General features: G+C 40.3%; 1 protein-coding gene across 1 annotated transcript in view; it reads left to right on the top strand.

Annotated features, from left to right (window-relative positions):
• CFAP99 (cilia and flagella associated protein 99) overlaps nucleotides 1-22,627 on the top strand; it is a 166,342-nt gene that overhangs the window by 23,592 nt on the left and 120,123 nt on the right. The window lies entirely within an intron of this gene.

Here is a 22,627-nt window from a genome sequence, read left to right as displayed (position 1 = left end):
CTGATGTCTTATACCTACCTGGGAAATGAAGGATCTAATCATTATTTTCATTTTAATGAAGATAATTATGCCATATTCCTTGTATTTATATAGAAAGAGCTCTATATTATTTTGTTTTCAAACTTGCATTTTTGGCCCAAATTGAATTCTATTCTTATTAAGATGAAATGAACCACTATGAAAACCTTAAAGTATTATATTAACATAATCTATTTGAAAGGATATTTGCTGGCTAGATATTGGTGGCTACTATCTGTGGTGCTGAACCAGTAAGGTATAGCAGTGTCCCGTGCAGATTCTGTATAGAGTTTTAGAGGTGAATAGTTGTCACAGTCTCTTCCATCTGGTGATGTGCCCACATAGCCATAGCTATGAAGTTCTAGAGTCTTCTTGGTAGAAGCTACCAAGTGGCTCAATGAATAGAGAGCCAGGCCTAGAGATGAGAGATCTGGGTACAAATCTAGACTCAGATTCTTCCTAGCTCTATGACCCTGAGCAAGTCACTTAACCACAATTGCCCAGCTCTTACTGCTCTTCTGCCTTGGAACCAATACTTAGTATCAATTCTGAGGCCGAAGATAAGGGTTTAAAAAATAAAAAACAATCTTCCTGGTTATCTTGGTGTTGGCTAACCTCAGCGCTTGCTTACTTCGATAGGATCCTGGCCCTGTTCTGTCTAGTGACCAGTCCCTCCTTTTCTTGTGTTGTATATGAGTGCATTTTTCTTCCTTGAAGGGATCTCTGTATCCTTTGGGTCTCCAGAAGAGCTGTACTTTTATCTGTTTAAGAGCAGATTTCCTTCAATAATTAGTCTCCAAATCTTTAGCCTCCTCTTGTCCTTTTTGATTTATGAACTAATTCTAGATTGCACACTCTGATGTTATTTCTTTCCTATGTTTACATACCTCAGAGGTCTAGTCTGAAAAATCAATGAAAGACTGTTTGTAAAGCACTTCAAAAAATTGCAATTATATCTAAAGCACAAAGTAATATTATAGACAAGGGGAAAAGTCTAATTCACTATCATGGATCTTGGAGGCCAAACTGTCCCCATATTAGAAAGGCAGGGCAACTGTTCTGTGGAACAAATGAAGTCACAATTGCTTCTGGTAAGTAGGTAAAAACTAATGCTCAGGCTAGTTTATTATACTCGTTTCAGAATTGCATATGTTGGGAGGAAGAAGAGCCAAGTGAGACTTCTTTGTGTTGTAGCAATGCAATGCCTTTCAGGAGACTGCTGGCTCATGTGGCCCAGGGTTCAGTCCTTTCTGTTATCATACAAAGTAATTCTGGGAGGAAGAGCGCTAATATCTGGAGGAACCAGAAAAGTCTCTTTCAGAAAGTGGCACTTGTGGGGTTGGAGAATCCAAGGGGCAGATGTGAAGAGGGGGAAAGTTCCCAATGTAGGAGACAGCCTGTGTATCTTTCCCTGTTTGTCTGATTTGTGTTTCCCTTATGTTAGATGTGACCCTGAGGGAGTTTTATGCTCCAAGTTATGCTATGGTCATACTTGAGGTTTGGACAAAAAGCTGGATGGCAAACAAATAATGTTTAAGAACTAAGTGGTAATGACTCTGTGCCATCAGATCAACAATAACTGTGTCTTTAACACCTTCTGAGTCCCTCATGTATGGGGTGTTCTAGGAGGACTAGAACCTCTGGTGTGAGGGCTTATCAACCTTTTCAGGGATGTTCAACCACCTTTGATGGCCCCCTTTCACCCAACTCTTTCCTGTGGCTCCAAGAAGCTGTAGCAACTCAGCAGCTACACCCTGGTAAAATGTTCTCAGCAGTTCATTAGTTCAGGAGTGAGATGATAAGGGCCTGACTAGGATAGTGGCAATGTCAATGGTAAGGGGAAGGAGTATATAAGAGATATTGCAAAGTTAGAATCAGCAAGGCTTAGTAAGAGATTGGCTCCAAAGAGCAGGGGAAAATGGTAAGACTAAGGAATCAAGGATGGCACACAAGTTGCAACCCTAGTTAACTGGGAGGATTGTGGTGTCTTCCACAACTGGGAAGTTAAAAGAAAGGAAGAGTTGGGGGGGAGGGGGGTAAAATTTGTTCTGTTTAAAATGTCTACAGTTTGGATATCCAATTCAAAATATCCAATCAGAAATCAAGACTGGATATCAGGAGAGTTGTTAGAGCTTGATAAAAATATGAGATTCATTTCCATAGAGATATTAATTGAGTCCATAGAGGTCAATGAGATCACCAAATGAAATGGGATAGTAGAAGAAAAAAGAACATTGGGAAACAACCCATTATTGGTGGACCCAACGTGGATGAAGATCTAAGAGGAGAAAAAAAGGAAGTAAGCATTTGTTAAGCACCTACATGTGCCAGGCACTGTGCCCAAGTACTTTATAAATATTATTTCATTTAGTCCTTTAAACAGCTCTGGGAAATAAATACTTTTATTGTCCCCATTTCATGCTTGAGGAAATTGAAGCATGTAACAGTAAATTTTCTAGGGTCACACAGCTAGTAAGTGACTGGAAGTCCAATGAGATCTAAGACTATGTTTTGTTGTTGTCATGAAGTTGCCTACTTCTGAGTATTTTTTACTAGTAGGCTGATAGGAAAGCAAGGACAGAAATACCCCCAGAACAGTGAGGCTGTACAAGTGTCAGTTACTATTTCCCAGCTTTTTCTCTTGGATATACTTATTTAAGGATATTGGAAAATTACCTCAAAGTTGGTGATACTCTTGAAGTGGTTGAAAACTGGGCTGAATGTGGTAAAGGCATGTGGAGGGAGGAGAGTTTGCTTCATGGTAGAATAAACTTGAAGAGTTTGAGTGACAATGTGTTGAGTGCTTGGAAATTTGGGAATCTCATGGGAGAATCTGAATGGGTGTGCTGGGTCAGGGAACTCCATGGCAAAGCAATGAACTCCAAAGACTATCTTACATGATCTCGCCCCCTGACAGCCAGAGAGGTCTAATGGGCATGCTTATTCAGCTGAATGATAGTTTTACAACATCACAGGGTAGGCAAACATGTGACCCAAGGGATTTGGCAGAGAGGAGCAAGGAGAATAGGCAGCCAGTTTTGGAGCTGATACAGTATAGGAAAGTATTCCAGTGTTTTTGTGTGTGGCTTTGGTACAGAAGCCCAAGTCATCTACTCGACCATTATTTCTGGACCTGAGTTAACGGTAAAAAAGGAGAGCCGATGCAAAAGCGACTTTTCCAAATTTTGTTCTTTCACATGATGATCTCCCATTGATTCAATGATCATATCTATGCTGATGATTCTTAAACCTAGCTCTCACCTCTCTCTCAATTGCCAGTCTCCATTTCCAATTGTTGATTAGACAACTCAACCTGGATGCCTCCTAGACATCTTAAACTGAGTGTGTCCAAGATCAAACTCCTCATTATCTTTTCTCCCCAAACTCTTCTCTTCCTAACCTTTCTACTATTGTCAAAATGTAGTTTGGGAGGACTGTCCTGGCTGGGGTAACCTAAGGATGTACAAACAAGCAGCATGTCTAAGCATTAACATACCTGGGCTTTCAAGCTAGATATCATCCCTGATTCCTCTCACCTACTGTCAAATCCCCATTAATTCTAGTATTTTCCCTCTTTGTCTCCAGTTATCTTGTATGTGTTTTGTTTGTACATCATCATCTGTATATGTTGTCTTCTCCACTAGTCTGAGCTACTCCAGAGCACACACTGTCTTTTGCTTCTCTATGTATCTCTGTCGATTAGCCTAACATATAGTAGGCACTTAATAAATGTTTTCTGACTGGTGTATTAATTAGGAATTTTGTACCTTTAGACTCCATCTCCCAAAATTCTTTCCCCACCCCCAAAATCCTTTTTCCCTTTTCATTTACATGCATCTTTATGTTACTGTTTATATAGTTCTGTAAACTCCTCCCTCTCTCTCTTCCACGTGAGTGGCTTAGATGAGCTCCCTCTTGACTTTAGTCTTTTAGTTTTCCTTTTGCTTCAAGTTAAATTTAATAAATCTTGTTAAATATAATACTTGGAGTATTTTGGATATTAATTTTTAATCTACACTGACTAATCCCTAAACCTTCTCAGACACACATATGAATTCATGATGCCATCACAGGACAATAACAAGAGAATGCTAATCAGATTTGGTCTCATACTGTATACATGACATGGGCATTCTCTGAGCTCTGCTAGACTGGCGTAGGCAGTGTCAGAGATGGGATGAAAGGAGGATATACAAGGTGACCCACAAGGTACAGGGCATGCATGACTATAAGATCCAATTACTGAGCTCATTCATAAAGGATCATATAGACAATTCTGAGGTCCAATACACAGGACAGGCCATGCTCCCTCTGGGTGTCCTCTGTGCCCTGAAACATAGGAACCAAAAATGGACCACTGTATTAATCTATCAACTTTCGACCTGATAAGCTGTCTTAGGTTGAGCCACAGCATTGATGACAGGGCAAATAAGCTGTTTATTGCTCAAAGAATACACACAGAACCAATGCACCATTTTTCCCATGCCAGCACCTCTGGCTTCCAGAATCTCCAATCTCTGGGGTATACAGAAGCACAACTGTCTTTGGAACATTAACCAACTCGAAAATATAGTTTGGGTGGGACCTTCCTGGCTGGGGCCACAATAAGCAGCATAACCCATAACAAACATATTAATTAGTAACACTGCTAGGGAATAATGAAATTAAAGACAAAATGTTACAATGAAAAACATCAAAGCTGGACCAATTATAGCAATGGGCTCAAGAATCATAAACTCTGGTTCCTATAAGGAATCTCAGAGATACAGAGAGAGACAAGGAAGAGTCATTCAAAGCATCAATAGCAATAAGGCTAGTCTGTCATAAGATTCATACTGACTTTCCCAGCAGGTTGGTGTCCTCTGGTACACCAGCAAATCTGTATCACTCCCCGCCAAAAAAAAGCCAGTTATACCACATGAGCTCTAGTGTGCCTTCCTTTCTAGGGTACAGAAAGAAGGAAGGAAATAGACATTTACTAAGTACTTTATAAATATTGTAAGTGATAAATATTAATAATATAATAATATGTGTCTCATTTGATCCTCACAACGACCTTGAGTGGTAAGTGCTATTATTAACCCCATTTTATAGTTGAGGAAATGAGGTGTAAACAGAATAATCCAGCTAGTCTAAGACTGCATTTGAACTCGGGTCTTCCTGACTCTAGGCCCAGTGCTCCATCCACTAGACCATCCAGCTGCCTCAAATGCTAGCGTAGTCTAGAAAAACCCAGAATCCAAATTCACACATAACAAGGAGAGCAAGAGGAGGAAAAATCCCCATTTACCACAGCTGGCCACGGTAGGTTCCTCAAAGCCTTACCACTCTCCTACCCTTTTGTTGACTTAATTGAAAACCTCACAAGGGTTGGTCTATTCTGACCAAAACGTGTCAGCACTAAAGGTGGGCAAAAGTTGTTTTCAAAACCTACTGGATCTGGAGGGAGCCCCTGGTTCTCATCTCCAGCCAAGTCCTCCACCCCATTGCTTGTCACTCACAGTCACCTATGCTGCCTAGCCCCAGCTGATTTCTTCTATCCCATATTTACTACTGACATGATCTGCCTCATGAGCCTTTCCAGGTGCTCTGACTAAACAAGTGCCAGAATATAAACAGTCTCCATTGTATCCATAACTCATCATTCAGTTGTCCACCCTCTCTGCAATATCAGATGATACCAGTGATGTATCTGTCATTTGCCATTTAGTATTTCCCTTATCTCTTATTCCCAGTGTGACCCAACTCAAATGAAAGTTGGTCACCCCAATTATTATCATGGGAACTCTGGAGACTATTAAAGGTCTAAGGTAAGAGATATAAGATCCAGGGTAGATTTTCTAGGCCCTGATAGCTCCCTCTCTTATGTTACTAATTCAACCATTGGGTGATGATAAAGGGGGTGTTAATTACATTCATCAAGATCTTAGAAGGACTTGCATTATAATAAGTGTGTGCCCTCCTCTTCTAACCACCTCCCCCAAATCCCCTGGATTACCCTATTTCTTTGAGGGTATTAAGAGGAATAGTCCTGAATCATCTATATCTATTCCTGCAAGTTTTAGAAAAATTTACAGAAGATATTTTATGGTTTGGACTCCTCATGGATTTAGAAATCATAAATAAGGTGGGGAAAGGGGGAAAAAAGGGAAAGTATGATGGGAATGAATTGTATGCCTCCAGCATCTCACCAAATTTCAAAAGCTGTCTCTACCTTTCTTGTCTCATCCATCCCTGGATTCTGACTTGACTTCCAGAGCTGCAGGTTGAGAGGTACATTAATCATGGTTTCAGCTCTTCCTCCACTAGACCTGTCCAATGAAGATAGAATCATGGGCTACAACAGCTGTGTCCATCACAGTCTGGCAGTCCTAACCCCAAAATCAACTCCAGCTCACTCACAAGTCAATCATTGCCTCTATCTCCAAGGGCAGCTTCTGAGTGTCCCCATTCCCTTAATGGCACAACAGAAAATCCTAAAACTCATGAGCCCAGCTCAGTTGTAGAGGCTGCCTGCTTCTTGTACTGAATCTTGACAACCAAGAAAGAGACTCTTAAGAGCAATGGGAAAAGGGAACTCCACACTGATACAACTGTACATCTATCTCATCCTTTCCCCATCCTCTTACACAGTTTCCTTTTCAATTTTGAGCATTCTAATGGCAATCCCTTCCCAGGGTCACAGAAGCGCTACTTCCCTTTGTGGGAACCTCTAGTGTCCCTTGGGTCCCTACAGAGATGAAACACCTGCTTTCCACCATGATTGGATGAGGACTTGTGAGAATTGAACAGAATCCCATCTGTGGGATGTGTTGTTCCTGTACTGCCAGGACAATCACAGTGTTTCTGAGATGTCAATTAAATAGAGCCAGAGGGTATATATCCATGTGCATCCCAGAAGAGGGATTGCCTGAGTAGCAAATGTGTCACATAAATGCAAGCACATTCTGCTGCAATTATTGTGCCCAGTTCTCCCAAATGTAGCAGTATAAGAATACTTTTATCTCTTGTTAAAACTTGGATGTTGGTCTGTGGATTGGTATGCCATTGTAGAAAGTAACTGAATTCCTAATTTCATCTTAGAAGCCTTTCCAGAATTTGACCATCAACTGTGCCATCAGGAAGTCTCTGTTGCTCAGCTCTAATCTTTTAGAAAGCTCCAAGCTGTTTGGAATATAGAGGGCCAGTTGGGACACAAAGTCAGGAGGCACGTTTGTGAGAAGTGGTCCAATGAAAGCAGCATGTTAATCTACCCCTTCTTGGAGCCAGGGTTAGAGAGGAACCAGCCAACATTGCATAGATTGAAACTCATCGCTTTCAGGAGAGTTCTTTGTTAATCTAACCAACATCCTATCATATAGCACAGAGAGGCACATACTCAAATGGGTCATTAACAGGTGTGGCAAATCAGTTCTCTCTTCTGCTTCTCACCCATATATCTTCCTGATAAGACATCTTGGTGAGTCTATCTGCATGACCTTTTCTTGGTCCTGTGGGAATGCCACTAGCTTTTCACAGATGCATTGGGACTTTGGCTTGTCCCAGCCTTTTAGTTGATCTACACCACCATAAAAAAAAGCATTTTTCCCCACCCTCCAGTGCCCACAATGTCCCATGGCATTCACACAAAGCAGCAATATGTAAATTTCACAAATGTCACAATGGATGTAGACCTGGTGGCGGGGGCAACAAGCCCTGGGTAAGATGCTCTTTTGCTAGAAACAGATGGTCAGATATGGTTAGAAGATGGTCAGATATGGTTAGAGCACACACATACACATGGTTTTCTTCATAATTCTGCCCATGAGATGGTAATGATCCAGGAAGGACACATATAAATCAATTGTGTTCCCCTTGAAGTTACTATAACTGATTTATTTTCTAAACATGTTGAGCATGTCCTGGTGCTCTGCTACTCTCTAGGGTTTCTGGCTCTTAACTGTAGCTAGAGCCCCAAGAAAAGGCTCCTATGCATGAGAAGTTTCCTTTACCTAGTATTGACTTATACATGGGCTCTGTCTGTGGTACTGAGCCAGAGGATTCATCTCTCCACACCTAATTTGTTTTCCCACCACCCAGGCCATCACCATCTCCTGAAAATCTCAGTCAGCACTAACTTCTCCCTGCTAAAAATAGCTCAAAACCTCTAAAATTCAATTATGGATTCCATTAATGTCCCATTCTCTTGCCAACATCAAGGTTGAGGCATCCATCCTTCTGCATATATCCAAAAATATCAGCAACTCATCTGTGTACCATAGGTAATTCTCTGACTATAAACTTCCTTAGGGATACTACCCACTCAAGTGTCACTCAAGAAGAAGCTAGGGGACATTTATATGAGAGGAGCAGCATGAGAGAGGGTCCCAGTGTGGAGAGGTTCATGTAGAGAAGAAGAAAGAGCCCAATTGTCCCTTCTGTTAGGAGGTCGTTTCCAAGACATGCCAGATGCTGTTCTGAGACTGAGAGAGAAGTGACAGAGTAGGGATTATGTATTCCATTCTCTTGAATCCTAAACCACCAGGTGAGTTGAAGTGAGCTATGACTTTCTCCCAAGGAATTGGATTATTTGGAAATTGCATGGGATTGTGAGACATTGGTTGCTTTGGGAAAAGATGGAAAAATGGCAGCCCATACTAGCTATCTCATCTATTTCCTTTTATTTTTTTTACCTTTGTGTTTTAGGTTTTTGTTTGTTTTATATGCCTCAACTGAATCTAGATGGAGGTTCCAAAGCTCTGTTCCCCACCCCCCTCCAGCTATTACTACTACTATAATGCCCACAGGTGTCCCAAGGTATTCACACAAAGCAAAATATAAATTTCACAAGTGTCACAATGAACGTAGACCTGGTGGCAGAAGGAATAAGCCCTGGGCATTACTAGATATACGTGGTTAGATATGATTAAAGCACACATATACACTCAGTTTTCCTCTTGTTTATTTAAGGGATGATTCTACTCCTGAGATGGTGATGATACAGGAAGGGCACCTATAAGTCAGTGGTATGAGTTCAATCTAGGGAGGTAGAGTGGAATGGTCAAAAATCACATCTCTGACTTTTTGCCCTCACCCAAAGCTTCCTCCTAAAACCTCAAAATATAGCTGCAGGCTGTATGCAAAGATATGGATAAAAGTTCAGTGTGGGGTTCAATTCTCATGAAAGTACTTATGATAACAACACATATCATCAGAGACATTATTTCACTTCATGGGCAGGATGCAGAAAACACAAACACAGATATAGGCATGCTTCATTTTATTGTGTTTTGTTTTATTGGGCTTCAGTGCATTTTTTTACAAATTAAAGATATGTACCAACCCTGCATTGAGCAAGGCTATCGATGCCATTTTTCCAACAGCATGTACTCCCATCATATCTCTGTGTTACATTTTGGCAATTCTTGCAATACTTCAGACATTTCCTTTATCATATCCGTTATGGTGATCTGTGATGAGTGATGTTTTGGGACATGCCTATATAAGGTGGCAAACTTCATCGAAAAATGCTGTGTGCATTCTAACTGTTCCACCAACCTGCTGTTCCTCCATCCCTCTCCCTTTCTTTGGGTCTCTTTATTCCTTGAAACACAATATTGAAGACTAGTACATAAACTTAGTTGATAAAGCAGTGGTGGGATTTGAGAGAATTCCTTCCAGTTTTGAAAGAACTTCTACAGTGGTAAAAATACTATCAAACAGCATCACATGCTACAGAGAAATCTTTCATGAAAGGAAGAGTCAATGCAGCAAACTTCATTGCTGTCTTATTTTAAGAAATTGTCACAGCCATCCTAGCCTGATCAGTCACCAGCCATCAACATGGCAAGACCCTCCATTAGCAAAAAAATTATGACTTGCTGAAGGCTTAGAAAATGGTTAGCATTTTTTAAGCATTAAAGTATTTTTAATTAAGGTATGTACATTTTTTGTTTGTTTTGGTTTTATGTTCTTTATTTTTTCCAAACAATACTATTGCCCATTTTTTAGACTACAGTATAATGTAAATAGAACTTCTGTATGCACTAGGAAACCAAAAAATTCATGTGACTCACTTGATTGCAGTATTCGTTTTATTGTGGTTATCTGGAACCAAACTCATATCTCACTTTCTTGCCTCTCTGGTGAGTCCTTCTTAATTCCAGGGACCCATACAGCCCTCCAGTTTCTTATCTTATTACGTTGAATAAAGTCTTGGTCTAGGAAGGAAACAAATTTGCAGTTTTTAAAGACCAACCCTTTCCCTATCAAACCTGTACTGTCCAAATAATTATCAGTAGTAGAGAAGGACAAAATCTATGGTTTTGGTCTGAATTCTTTCATTCCTCCAAAAGGCTAGGATTTTAGAAACTCACCATTTTTCCAGAATATAGCATGGTTTCCTTTTCTCCAGACACCATCAGCAGCTGCCATTGCTAAGTCAAAAAGTTCCATTACCAGTTTATTGTTTGAGCCAAGAATGTGATGTCCAGGAACTCCTTTCTCAGTATGGTTATGAACAACACAATATAATGTTTCCCTATCCTCTGCCATTATTGATTCCTATGCAAATGCAGAGGCATTTTCCCTGCCAGGATTTAGGTGTCTGGTCTGTTAGGTCTCAGAATCTCCTAAAAAAGGTCAGTTCTGTAAGAAAAAATCCTTTTTATAGGCCTAGCACAAAGGGAAGACACTGAACTCCTTCTCCAAGAGGCCAAAACAACCAAATCAGCGCTAATCATTGAGACTTGGGCATTCTCAAAAGAAGTATAAATAGATCAACATGTCCTTCAATTCTTCCTTATTGGAATTGTTTCTCTTTGCATCTTCAGAAGGTTCATTCTTGAAAGTGTCTTATCTTTCCTGGGGCTATAGAAATTTTAGGTCATAGGATCCTATCCATTTTTTTTCTCCCAACATTTTGAAATCTCTTCTCCAAAAGCCTTTGATGCATGTCATACTGCTGCCAAATTTCCTCCCTTTTTCCATCAAAAACTCTAAAGTGGGCTGGTCAAGGCCTCCCAAGAGCCCCATTGTTCCCACCTCAGCAATGAGTTCTTCCTTATTGTGCAGATCATATCCAGAATAGATGTTCCCTTCGTTTACCATATAATACATTACTAGGAAGGTAAACCAAGACATTATATTAGCTGTTCTGACACCAACAGGAAGGAACTTTAGCAAATATGCACTTAATCAAAGCCCCCCAATCCTATATCATATCTTGGTCCTGGATTTGTGATCTGTCATCATCTCTTTCCTACTTTTTGTCATCGTTGTCATCATCATCATCATCATCATCATCATCAGTCTTCTGTTTCTACCTCCTCTGAATGTCAGCCAAATGCATTTTTCCATACCTTCATCCCATATTTCCCAGATTTCTTCACAAATATGTCTTGTTAATATAATATTATCCCTTTATCCAGTCCTTTTGAATAAGGGATAGGATTGCAGAGCCTTATTCCAGACATGAGTCTCATTCCACCAAATTCATTGGTGTCCATAATATCCAATGTGCTACCTATTTTAGCCCTCTTGACATTATTGTTTGGATCTCTGGGTCATTTGGTTTATTACTCATACTTGGTGCATTTGTGTATGGAGGTTGGGGGCCATTGTTTTTTTAAACCATTACTTTCCATCTTAGAATCAATACTAAGTAGTGGTTCCAAGGCAGAAGAGGGGGTTAGTGACTTGCCCAGGGTCACATAGCTAGGAAATATCTGAGGCTAGATTTGAACCCAGAATCTCCCATCCCAGGTCTGACTTTCTATCCATTAACACAAGACCATGGGTTTTATTGCTATCTCCCTTCTTAAATTTTGTGCCCTGTGAATTTCTAAGCATCTCTCCTACCTTTCTTATTCCTGTACTATAAGGTGCTTTTTATAATATCTAGGTTGGTGGCTACATTCAGCTTCCAGTTTTTGTTTTTGTTTTTTTGCTTAGATTCTAGGCAAAGATGTTTTTTGTTTGTTTGTTTTTTACCAGCCTTTGTTGGTCTAAGAGCCTATATTTTCTAGATTTTTAGCCCATGGTCCAAAATTCCAAATCCTGTTCTTGAAGCCACCATCAACTTAGTCTTCTGGTCATTCCCAATATGTCTTTCTTTTCTGGCAGCAGTGATGAAAACACCTCCTTCACACTTAAAGACTATTTTTTTACCCAAGAAACAAGATTCATGGGAGAGGTCATTACATACTGGGTGAATCAAGAAGACTTTTTGGAAGTAGGGACATTTGAATTAGCCTTCCAAAAGTGGGTAGGACTTTGCCATGCGTGCCTGATAATTTAAAAGCACTCGTAGAAGAAAATGTAAAAGCAGTTTCTCCCACCTGTGCCTCTGCCATATCTGGGGGTCTCCCAGCACCAACCCCTTGAAAAAAGCAAAGCAACCCCAGATTTATAATCGTACTAATGGGAGAAAGAGTCTCCCAGAATATTCATTCTGTACTAATTAGAAATCTTGTACCTTTGAACTACATCTCCCAACATCCCTTTCCTCTTTCATCCCCACCTTGTGGGCTTGCATGTTTGTATATATAGTTGTGGGTAACTCTTCCCTCGTTCTCTCTTTTTCTGCATGCACGGCTGGGAAAGCTGACTTTTTACTCTTGATTTTTTGTTAGTTATTATTAATAAATCTTCTTAAATATAATACTTGGAATATTAGATATTAATTTTAAAGCTTATAATTCTGAATACTTTCTTAAAGATATGCATATAGCATCCTGTCATAAGTCATTATAATTTCTAGGTAAGCACACTGAAAAAGCTACTTCCTCTCTCAGGACCTCTCTCAGTTTTTCCATCTGTAAAATAGAATGCTGATTAGAGCAGATGATCTCCCAGGTTCTCTTTCAGCTCTAACATTCAGTGGAGTTGGAGTCTCTGAGATTGGCTCTGGCTTCAAATCTTCCATCTTAAGCAAGTCATTTTCCTTTGGTTTTCCAGTTTCCTTATCTACAAATTCAGGAATGGGATGGGTTGGGCTAAGTAGCTTCTGAAGTCTCTTCCACCTGACATTCTGTGTTTTGAGAATGCCTCTCCATAGTTGTAATTATAAGTACAAAATAGGTACACAATTTGCAGGTTTTGTAAGCTCACATGTCCCAGTACTGTCACATGTCATTGCTAAAACACATGGATGTCAGTGTTTCTGCAATGAGGAACATGACATGAACCAGCCAAGAGGGCAAAATGGAAGAAAACAAAAACAAAACAGCCCAACTCTCCCTTAATGATTACAGGACCTATCTAAGAGCACCAGCCTGAAGAAGGAGAAACTAGAGTAGACCATCTTCTCTGGTCCAAGATCACAAATTTCACTTATTGGCAAGTGATCACACAGGGCAGCTAGGCAGTGCGGTGAATTGAGTGCCAAGACAGGAGTCAGGAAAACTCATCTTCCTGACTTAAAATTTGGCCTCAGACACTTACTAGCTGTGTGACCCTGGGCATGCCATTCAACCCTATTGCCTCAGTTTTCTCATCTATAAAATGAGCTAAAGAAGGAAATAGTAAAGTACTAGATTCTAGGCAAAGAATTTTTTTAAATAGCCTTTATTGAGTATTCTCCAACTTTGTCCAAGACTTCGTGTTTTCTAGGTTTTAATCTAGAAGTTTAAATCCTATTTCCAGTATCTTTGCCAAGGAAACCCCAAATAGTCACAAATAGTCAGACATGACTGAATAACAATTAAACAATAATGTGATCATAGCAAGAACCATAGGACAAGAATGGATCAGAATCGTGCATCCATGCCCATAACTGTGAGCTAGGCCAGCAGTGAAACACCCAGAACTGATCAGGGACACAACCCCCAATCCAGGTCAGCAGAGCAGGGTCTCCCAGAGGCCATAATAGGGACTCAGCTCTGCATAGCCTGGGCACGGAGTTTCCTAGAGCACGGGATGGACTTTCATCCCAGGACAGCAATAGGAGGGGGAAACAATAGGATCTCCCAGAGTGGCCAGGGTTATGGACTTGCCCTAGTTAGGTCAGCAAGGCTAGGCTGCCCAGAGCTCAACTTTGGGCCCTGAACACTTCTGGGCCAGCAGCACCATCTCTCCACAGAACTAATCATAGACTCAGCCCTAGAATTATAGGGGGATGACATGGTTAGACCTGTGTTTTGGGAAGATTACTTTGATAGTTGAGTGGAAGATGGACTAGAGTAGGGAGAGAACTGATATGGAAAGACCAGCCAAAAGATTAATGTGGAAGTTCAGAGGGACGTAAAAATGAGGACCTGTAGCAGGGAAATGACCATGTCAAAGCACAAAAGGAGGTATTTATGATAGTCCAAAGGTAGAATCTATAGAACCTGGGGACTAATTGATAAGGTGAGACAGACAGAGAGAAGAGGGGGCAGAGCAGAAGAGAGAGAGAGGAAGAGAGGAGGAGAAAGAAAGAAAGAGAGAGAACAAGGATGATGCCCACCTGGTTAGGAGGAAGAAAAGGGATGGAATAGGGGAGACATCTCCCATAATGGGGAGAGGGAGTATAAATTTAAGTATACAAATGAAGAGTTGGGGGAGTGGGCAGTCACTTAAATCTCACTTTCATCTAAGCTGATAAAAAGAGTAGGACACACACACACACACACACACACACACACACACACACACACACACACACACACACCCCTGCACCAAGAGCCTAGTGTAGAAATACAATGATTGATGTGAACGGGAGCACACAGGGAGAGAAGGGAGGGAGGAATAGAAATACATATTCAGGGAGGCTTTAGGCATAAGCAAAATAAACTCTAAATTCAGAGAAGCTAAAAGGAAAGAAAATGTCAGAAGTTCTGATTGGCATCTGAGTGAGAAGAAGAGAAGAGGGTCAGGGAAGCGAATTATTGCATCAAGCATAGAGCATTGTTGCTGGGTACCATCCTATTCCCTGTGCCTCCCCTTTATGCAATGAGAAACATACTGCTCTAAGTAGAATCCCCTTCAGGTTTTCTTCTACATTTGCCAGAAGAAGTTAGCATATTCATGAATTCTTTTCTCCTTATTCACTTCTATTGTTCAGCCTAATTACTTGATTAGAGCCATTATGAACGTATAAAAACCCTGCCCCAATTTGGAAAGTTTGCTTCACTTTCCTGCCTTGCATTTCCTAGCAGGGATTTAGGACCAGCCTACTCTTTCCTGCCTGAAACTTCCCAATCAGGGATGAAGCCTCACTTACTTCAACTAACTAGTGCAAAGGACAGATGGAGGACAGCATTCAGACTTTTTACTTTTCCACCCTGGGCATTTTTCAAGAGCTATTTATTGTGGCTCCTTTGACATTTGCATTGTTGTTCAGTTGTTTCAGTCCTGCCAGATTCTTGGTGCCTCCCTTGAAATTTTATTGGCAAAGACACTAGAATGGTTTATCCTTTTCTTCTCCAGCTCATTTGACAGATGAGGAAACTGAGGCAAACAGGGTTAAGTCATTTGCCCAGGGACACACAACTATTAAGTGTCTGAGGCTGGTTCTGAACTCAGGTCTTCCTCAGTTACTCCAACATGGCATTTGTAAAAGGGAATAATTATCTGGTCTCGAAAAACTTCATTTGGCAAGTTAATTAATTAGAGGAAGCTAGGTGGTACAGTGGATAGAGTTTTACCGGTTCTGAAGTCAGGAGGACCCAAGTTCAAAACCAGCCTCAGACATTTACTAGCTGTGTGACGCTGAGCAAGTCAGTTAATTTTGTTTGCCTCCGTTTCCTCATCTGTAAAATAAGCTAGAGAAGAAAATGGCAAACCACTCCAGTATCTTTGCTAAGAGAACCCCAAATGGGATCATGAAGTGTCAGACACAACTGAAAATGACTGAACAACGAAAAGCAAGCTAGTAATCTGGCAATTTCAAAGATCCCTGATTCCATCCATCCACAGCTCCTCTGTACCTTAGGAGATGCTCTATGCAAGTTACTATTGCAAGTATATACATGGATATATATGTGTGTGTGCATATATACATGTGTGAGTACACACATTTAATTTTATATAATGTACATGTTGTATATGTGTGTGTGTGTATATACATACATACATACATACATATATATATATATATTTTTTTTCATGGCCAACTTTCTGACTTGGAAACTTTCTACACTCTGAGGCTGCCTCTCAAAGTCCTTTCACCTTGATGGAATCAGCCAGAACTTGTACTCCCTTGGCTTAGCCTTTGAGAAGCCATGGCCACCTCCGTGCCACCCTGAGACTTAGACTTTGGTGAACCTTTTTCAGTTGTGCTTTTATTTTTAAATTTAAAATTAAGGTGTTATTTTTTTCTAATTTTTTTTCCTAATTTAATTTCATTGCAATCTAAGAAAGTGGCTGATTTTTTCCATTCTTAATAATTCCCTACCTACCATAGATGACAAGTTCCTTCACAATGATGATTTTGTTTCCCATCTTTATATCCCCAACACCTAACAACAACGTGTCAGGTAGAAAAAGCGTTTAATGAATGTGGAGTTGTCTTCACGACCTCAGACAATGACCTACTTTAATAAGTGCTGGATATGTGATTAAGGTCCTTTTATTAAGTTATTGCCTGTGATCTATTAATTCTACCTTATTCATTTAATTTTTAAATCCTCTTCCTGGGTCTTTAATGATCCAGTCTGATAGTGTAAAGTCTCCAATCACAATTCTATTTCTTTTTATTCCTTTTCTGCAATTCTAGCTGCTTTTTTCTTTTATGTTTTGTGACTGTGTTTCTTGGTGCATATTCATTCAGCATGTTAAAGGTTTTTATTATTTAATGTATGATTGATCACATGTAGTCATTTATCTTGCTTCATGTATTCTGCCTCGAATTGTGCTTTGCCCGATGCCGTGATAGTTATCTATGCCTCCCGAGCAGCTCTGTAACTAACTAATTTTTCATCTAAGACAAGAATATAAAATTGTGCCTCCCCACCCCCGCAGTCTAATAACACATTATGCTCGGGATAATAAATGCATCTCGCTTATGTTTCTCCGCACCCTTCATCTTTGAATGTCTTGGGAGAGTGCCTCATTAATCTTACCCTTGCGATGACCCTACGTCCTCGCCAAGGCACGATGGCCGTGGTTGCCATATTGTATATGAGAAGCAGCATCCAAGACATTATCCGAAAGAATGGAATCTCCTCGAGGACAGGATCCATCTCCTGTGGCCAGCACCTAGCACGGGGCTTGGCACAGGGTAGCTATTTAATAATGCTTGTTCAGCTGATTCGAATCATCAAGAACCACGTATGACCAGAAAAGGAGGGCTAGCCATAGAATAGTCCAGGGGTTGCCCTGGGATCCACCAAATATTAGAAAGCTCAAGAGCAAGGCTTTCATCACTTTGCCTGGATTGTCTGGCAAGGAGTCGTGTTTAGAAATTATAGGGGATTTCCAGAGAGAGAAGGTCCAGAATGGCACAGGATGAGAAGGCACAGGAGGGGCTATGATTTTTGATCCACTGATATTTTGAAGCATTGATAGGCAGTTGGCCAGCCTCTAAATGGTGCTTTGAGTTTTTCAGTTGTAAATGTTTCTCCTGGATGCCAAAGACTTTGCTTCCCCAAAGTGGCCCCTTCTTTTGTTGGACAGTTCTGATTGCCATCAACCTCCAAGGATTGCTATGGAGTCCATCTTTTTTTGGATGAATCTCCCCCTCATACCCCATCCCATGAGACAAGGTGGCCTGAAACTCTTTTGTAAAAGGGCTGGCCTGGACCTCTCTTTTGTATTCTCCTTTGTAGCTAACTTCTTTATGCACATTTTCCCTCTCATTAAATTGATAGCTATTTGACAGCAAGGGTTGTGACATATCTACCCTTGTGTCCCCAGCATCTGGCATCTAGCCAGTGCTTGATCAATGTTTGCCAGATGTATAGGATCCCAGGATTTAGATCTGGAAGGGACCTTAGAGATGATCTCAAGCCACCTTCTCAATTTACAAAAGATAAAATGGGGGGCAGCTGGGTAGCTCAGTGGATTGAGAGCCAAGCCTAGAGACGGGAGGTCCTAGGTTCAAATTTGGCCTCAGACACTTCCCAGCTGTGTGACCCTGGGCAAGTCACTTGACCCCCAGTGCCTACCCTTACCACTCTTCCACTTATAAGTCAATACACAGAAGTTAAGGGTTTAAAATTAAAAAAAAAAAAAAAAAAAAAAAAAAAGATAAAATGGAAACCAGGAGAAGGTTCTTTGAGGATACTTTGCAGAGCATCTGCATTTCCTGATTTCTTCTTCCTCATGTTAGCCTTACCCATTGTTATGTCCAACTTTATTTATCTTTCCAGTTTCCATGCCTTTATTTACATTTTTATCTGCATCTTTTGCTCTCCATTCTCCATTGTTCCAGAGAGAGATTTTTAGAGTGGTAGAATTGTGTTGACAATTGTTTTTTTCTTTTGTCTTGAAAGAGAAAGTACAGCTACTATGGGGTTAGTTCAATTCCTAACTCTGAGTAGTTTCTTTGTTTTCTCCAAAGTCTTTAAATGTCTCGTAAATTTTAAAATGCCAGTCTGGGGCAGGGAGATCATTCCCTAAGGATTGCTCCTGAATACTCTCCTATGTACCTTCTGGATACACTTAACAAGAATGTCTTTCATTTCTGGAATATATTTATAGTTAGATCCCAGGGGAGCTCTAGAAACAGTTTGCCTAGTATAGAGAGATACCTTGGCCTAGTGGACAGAGACCTAAAACAGGAGTCAAAGGACCTGGTTTAGAGTTTTGATTCTGTTGCTTCCTGCTAGGTAATCTTCAGCAAGTCCTTGCTTATCTCTTTAGTCCTCAGTTTGCACTTCTGTAAAAGTAGGGATTTCTACCACATTATAATCCTTTCTCTAAATTCTTTGATCCTATCCAACCAATGGTATATTTTCTGTGTTTGTGTTTTATCCTACTATGAGACCATAAAATTCCTTGAGGGAAGGACCATATCATTTAAACATTATATTTGCCCCATTGTCTAGCACAGGGCTCCACGTCAAAGTATTTGTTTAGTGAGACTCCACTAATAAGTTGCATAACCTTTAGCAGGTCATTTACCCTCTTTGAGCTCCAATTTTCTTACTCTTAAAGTGAGGGAGTTAGAATAGTTGACCAGTAGAGTCCCTGCTAAATCTAAGATTCTGTGATTTCAGGAATCTTCTCTTTAGTATACCTAAGAAAAGTTCATCTATCCTTTGGGTGATTACTTCCAGTGAGTGAGAGATTACTGGTCACAAAGAAACCTCTTCTATCTGTTGGAAAGTTTTTCCTTATGTTATACCAGAATCTTGCTTCCTTTAAGTCCTTCCCATTGTTTTTAGATCTATCCTCTGGAATTCTGAAGAATTTTCTTTCATTATTCCTCATTTGATTTCATTCCTGCTTTCTCATATATCCCTATAATACATAGTCTGGACCTTCTTGGTCTGTTTTCCAGGACTCTGCCAGTTTCTTCTGAATAATGGCCATTTCTTTGAGCTATCTGGCTATGTTTTTCGCCAGTATGTCCTTCTATGTCATCTCATCTTTGTTCTGTTGGGAGAATTATGAATATTACAGCCTCTATGGTTGTTTTCAGTTCTACATTGTTTTCCTGCATATTTGCCATCCTTTACAAATTTACTGCTTCCAGTAGCATAGCAAAGTTCTTTTTTTTTTTTTTTAAAGTCATTATTTCTTCTTCAATCTCTTGGGGAGAAGTATCAGGGTTTTTAACATTTCCATGGGAGTCATTAGGCGGGATTGGAGCTTCCACCCTTGGTAGAATGGTTTCTTTTTTATCCAGTGTTGCACTGTGTCCATCAGACCCAAGATGTTTATTCTGAGGTTGCTCCTTGGTTTTGAAATTTAACTTACTGCTTATTATATTGGATTTGTTCCCATTCAACTCTCACCTATTTCTGAGAACAAAGAGTAGGGCTTCCACAACCATGCTCCATGCCAGAATTAGGGAAACTAGACTTCATTACAAAGCACTGACCTGCCTGTGGTTCTGCCAGAAGACTAATCAGAAAAGACCACTGAATCGTGAGAGTACCCATTGACCAAAAGGCCCCACCATGGAGCTCTGCCTTCTACGTGTGAAAGAACAATAGGAATAATGTTTATGAGAATATAAGATATATTATAGCACTATACAGTTTACAAAACACTTTACACATATTATCTCATTTGGAGTCATTCAACTTGAGTCTGACTCTTCCATATGGAATGGAAGAGGCCAAAGACTTGTTAGACTACTTCAAAAGCTCATCCCTGTACAGCATCAATTCTTAAATTAAGAAGAGAATTTAGAAGGTAATGAACATAGTGGCTTCAAACAACATTATACAAAAATTGAAATTGTATCTTTAAAGATAGGAAATGGCTGATTACTGACATAGAAGTCATCTCAGGATTCGCTGTCTATGTGCATTCAGATTGCCTGATTAGAGCAAAAGCAAAAATCAATACCAAATTAGAAGAGAGGAAAGGAATGCATTCTGTGCAATTACAACAGCTTCGACCCAAGCTGTTTAAACAAGCTGTCAACACCCAACATGGGAAATGGACAGAAATAAAGACATCGACTATCACCATTTCTTAGAGAAATTTAAAAGTCACCATAAATAAGGCTGAAGGAAGTCAGAAACTGCCTTAGTCAGCAAACACACAATCTCCTGGCCAAGGAGAGAGAGAGAGGCATGGCAGCCATAGGCAGGCTACATGATGTTATAGGACAGATTCATTTGCAAAAACATTATGGAAGGAAATGATGGAAGACTATGAATAGAATCCTCAAGCAGTTAAAGGCAATTGATGGGGAAAATGAGTTTCCAGAGTGGTTGGCATGAAATTCAGCTAGAACAGATCTTCCCAGCAGCATTTGTAGGTAAAATTGGAAGCTGGACAACAAAAAAAGTTACGTGTTTCCAAAAGTTCAAAAAAAAGAAAAATTCCATGTTGATGATGAGGCTCTCCAGATTCTCCTATCTCTAGATGGCACAGTGCTGATGTCTTCAACAGGACCTCCTCAATGGTTGTTAAAAAGAAATGGGCTGAAAATGGAAAAAAGGAAGAGATGATGCCCTCTATTTCCTAGAGTATAATATTTCAGGCCTGGGATGCATCTTGGGCTATGGCTGAACAAGTTTCTTGGTGCTAATTGATGCTGCCTCAGTTTCAGGAAAAATATGGAGGTGTAGCTAGTAGGTTTCTCTGAAGGAAAGAGGAAGAACTGTCATTTAAGAGATTAAGGTCACTAACTGGGAAGACAGAGCTTGACACATAGAGAGGCAGTAAAATGGTGATTGAGAAAATTGAGTCAAAAACAAAGATAACAACATAGGCATGGGATTATATAATTTTATTTTGTCTAGAAAGGACTTTGATGTCATCTAGTCCATTCTCCTCATTTTGCAGAATAAGAAAACTGAGATCCTGAGAGGGGAATGACTTAGGGTCACAAGGTAGTAAATGGCAAAACCAAGATTCAAACAGAAGCAAATCTAGCACTCTTTCCATGATACTATACTGTTTCCCCCTCATTCTACAGATGAGAAAACTGAGACCCAGAAAGGTTAAGGACTGGCCTAGGTTACATAGAAGAAAAGTCTAGATCTGAACCTAGGTTCTCTGACTTCAAATCCAGTGTTCTTGCCACAATCCCACACCACAGGGTTGAGTCCAACCTAGGATCAGGACAAAGAAAAGACCCAATTCTAATCTCATCTGGGCCATCACAAAGAAATTCTTTTATTCCTCCCTAATTGATTCATTATCTCATTCCAGCAGCTGTTCTAAACCTCTTTCTTCTCAGAACTTCTTGCACCAGTTCCCTCCTCCTACACATCCCTTCCTTCTATGTTGTCTATGATCTGTCCTTCTTTCTCTTCCTTCACACACACACCTGCCACTGTGCATTTGCACAAGCTATATCCCATCCCTGGAAGGCATTCCCTCTCCACTTCTCCATCCTAGAATCCTTCTAGAGTCAACTCAAGTGTGACCTTCTACATGAGGCCATTCCTGGTCCCTCTCCCTGTCCCCTGACTGCTAGTGCCTTCCCGCCCATTCATACTCCCCAAAGTTACATGACAACTGTTTTGTATGTGTTCTATATATCACTTAAGTCTGGGAAATGCTTTGCTTTTGTCTTTGAGTCCTAGTGACTGGCACAGCTCTGGCATATAGTAGTAGGTATTTAATAAATGAATAAAAATAAAGATCAATTAGTTAATTAAGTCAGTGATGAACCAGAAGCAATCATAGCAAAGGGTCAGTTTTCATAAGAAAATAATGAGGCAAGAATTAGAAGCAGAAGATAAAGTTAAGATCTAGTAGGATAAAAGGAAAAACATGGCTTAAGGTCAAGAAACAGTATAAGAGACTAGGTGTTCTAGAATGTTTCAGCTCATATTGATTTCTTAAAAAGCAACAACTTTCCACTTTGACTGACTCGGTATAACTATGCCATCATTCTTTTGGGGTCTAGCTTTGGCAAGAACTAGGTAGAAAGGAAATGAGGAAATGCAGCTGGTGGGGACTCAAGCCAATGGAAGGAAGGAAGAGAGGAAGGAAGGAAGAGAGGAAGAGAGGAAGGAAGGAAGGAAGGAAGGAAGGAAGGAAGGAAGGAAGGAAGGAAGGAAGGAAGGAAGGAAGGGAG

The sequence above is a fragment of the Gracilinanus agilis genome, chromosome 6 (assembly GCF_016433145.1).
Source record: "Gracilinanus agilis isolate LMUSP501 chromosome 6, AgileGrace, whole genome shotgun sequence".
Lineage (NCBI taxonomy): Eukaryota > Metazoa > Chordata > Mammalia > Didelphimorphia > Didelphidae > Gracilinanus > Gracilinanus agilis.
This window is presented reverse-complemented; position numbering and strand designations above follow the sequence as displayed.